Below are 2,992 nucleotides of genomic sequence, written 5' to 3' on the forward strand. Positions count from 1 at the left end.
AACTAGTCCTAGGGATTTCATCCAATCGACTTCAAATTTCTTACAGATCATCAAAAGTTATTAAAAGATTTTCTCTATGCGAAGGGGCGTGGCCTCCATGGCACCACCATATTTGATGCATCGCCATGCATATTGAAGCACCTCTCTCTCCCACATACTTCATCCAAACTGCTTAAAAATTTCTGTACATGATAACAGCCCCACCCTCAATGCCTCTATATGCTCGTAGGCAATCTTGCTCATGCCACCCCCTTGTGGAAACAGGAAATGCCCTATTATACGTTGACATTGTCCGATTTGCTCGAAACTTCACATGGGTGATGACGGTCCACCCCTGAACGCACCTGCCCACATCTGTTTATGCTCGTAACATTGCGTTTTTCGCTCCTGCCAAGGTTTTTCTCCCTTCTCGCTCTGCGCCACAGCCCCTGCATTCCTCAGGCCCCCGCGGTTGCATGGGGGAGCGAGGGCCCGATCACAGCTGCTTGCAGCTTTAATTATTATTATTATTATTAGGGCCCGAGCAGGTCACAGACCTGCGAGGTCCCTATTGTTTTTCTCCTGATTAGGGCCCGAGCGATGACGAAGTCGTCCGTGAGGACCCTATTGTAATCGCGCTGTTTATTATTATTATTAGGGACCGAGCCTAGAGGCAGAGGACTCCTCACAGAGGAGTCCTTGCCTCGCCATATCTTTTACCGTTTTTAATCTGTGCCTCTCAAAGTACCATGAGCAAAAGTGGAGAAATTGTCAGTTTATAATGGGTGTGTATTGCACGGAATGCTGCGCGCTAGAGTGGAGAGAGCTCTAAAAATCGTCTAAAACTTTTGTCTTTAAATCGCTGCCATGGCCACAATTTTCACTGTACATACACAATTTATACCACAAAACGTAGGAAAATTTGTCGTGGTCACAGATATGTTGACATGGAATCTCTCACATGTACACATTTTTGCTGAGTGGCTCCAAAGCGGAGGGAGCGCCGATTTTTTTCTCATTCACTCCCATGTAAACTCAGAGGAGAAATTTCTGGAAACAGCTGAGGTGCAACACATTTTAAACTCGCTCCTCTGACCACATTCTTGACTCTGGAAATATAAAACACGACACATGCGTTCACGAGAAGTGGCTCTCTCTCACCATCACTTTATTTTCTTGATTGGACCAACGGTTTGGGTATGGGAAGAACTTGTTCGAGGAGTTAAAACCCATATTAAACAGCCTTTGCTGATCTGCTCTCTCATGAGCTCTCTGTGTGCACCTCAGGTGCAGGCAAGTCATTAATCGCCATGACAACGGCTGCACACACAGACACACACACACGGCTCTCTCTGTCTGTGTGTCTCATAATCTTTAACCCTTTCTGACCTACCATAGAACAAGTCCGCCAGAGCATATCTTTACAATTTTACCTGCTGTAGGGCCATTTTTTGGAGTATTTTAATATGCTATACATCAATACAACCCTTAAATCCCAAATTTTAATAATGTGTGGACATATGTCCATACTAATGAAAGAAATTGCTAAAAAGTGCAATAAACCACTAAAAAAATGAAAATCGTTTTTGTTTTTACACATATTTTTCTAAATACAGAAATATCATGGCTGTATCCCTCAAAATTGTAAATGTAAAAAAGTTGCACAAAATCCTTTCAAACCACAGAAAATTTATTTTGAGTGTTTTCATAACTTAATTTTTGAGATAAAACGACAAAAACGAAAATTAAATGCACATTGTGCACAATTAGCAAAAATACAACATGTACATCAAAATAAACTATTTACAATAGAACAACCAAAGTTCAAAGTCAAACATTACTTTTCAATAGCACCAGGGGAGCTGTGATAGGTCAGAGTTTATTTAGGAAAATATTCCATTTTCATTTCAACATTTCAAAAGACTATGGCTCGAAAGTGGTGAGAGATAAAGGCATACTATAAATGAGAAAAATATTCATCATGACCCAAAGTTTGTCATGGGAGTAAATTAACTCATCTAATTTGCATATTGTGGCGTCATTTGGCGGCGGCCATATTGGATTTCATGAATCTCAGTAAAACAACATTTTGAACATATTTACACAGTAGATTTATTTTGTTTTGTGTTGTTTTTGTCATCTCATCCTCAAAATAAAGGAAGAGGAATCTGATGGGAATAAATTAACTCATCTAATTTGCATATTGTGACATCACTTCTACATACCTACAGCTACAGAAAGCATTCAAACATCAAAACGTTCAGCTCTGTAAGGATTTTCTGATGTTTGTGGCAATATGTTTGATATTTCTCAATAATTCACAGTGATGACATAAGCTGGGGGCCGAAACGGGCGCGAGTGCGAGGTCCCGCCCAACGCTGCTTGCAGCTTTAATTAGGGCCCGAGCAACGATGAAGTCGTCCGTGGAGGACCTTATTGAAATCGTGCTGTTTATTAGGGCCCGAGCGACGACGAAGTCATCCGAGGACCCTGTTGAAATCGTTCTGTTTATTATTATTATTATTATTGCGACATTTCGTGTCCCAATTTCGGCCCTTTCCCAAATTTGAAAATGCTTCTAACTTTCCACATTTGTCCGGTCACATCCGAAATTTGATATTTTTGGGCGGTTGCACATGGTCGACGCGAAATGCCGAAATAGCGCCCCCTACAAATTTTCAAAATACCCTCCCCATTGGGGTTAGTTTGTCGTAGGCAAACAAAATTTGGTACACACATGTATCATACCGAGACGCACAAAAAAGTCTCTTAACGTCATGGTGAAATCCCAACAGGAAGTCGGCCATTTTGTTTTGAAATTTTTCGTTACGGCGATTTCCACAATTTACATTTGAATGAACTCCTCCTAGGGATTTCGTCCTATCGACTTCAAAGTTGGTACAGATCATCCTGAGAACATGCTGATCAAAAGTTATTAAAAGCTTTTCTCTATGTCAAGGGACGTGGCTGCTAGGACGTGACAAATTTTGGCGACTTTTCGTTTTCTTGCCAT

Source organism: Epinephelus moara, chromosome 12 (assembly GCF_006386435.1).
Source record: "Epinephelus moara isolate mb chromosome 12, YSFRI_EMoa_1.0, whole genome shotgun sequence".
Taxonomy (NCBI): domain Eukaryota; kingdom Metazoa; phylum Chordata; class Actinopteri; order Perciformes; family Serranidae; genus Epinephelus; species Epinephelus moara.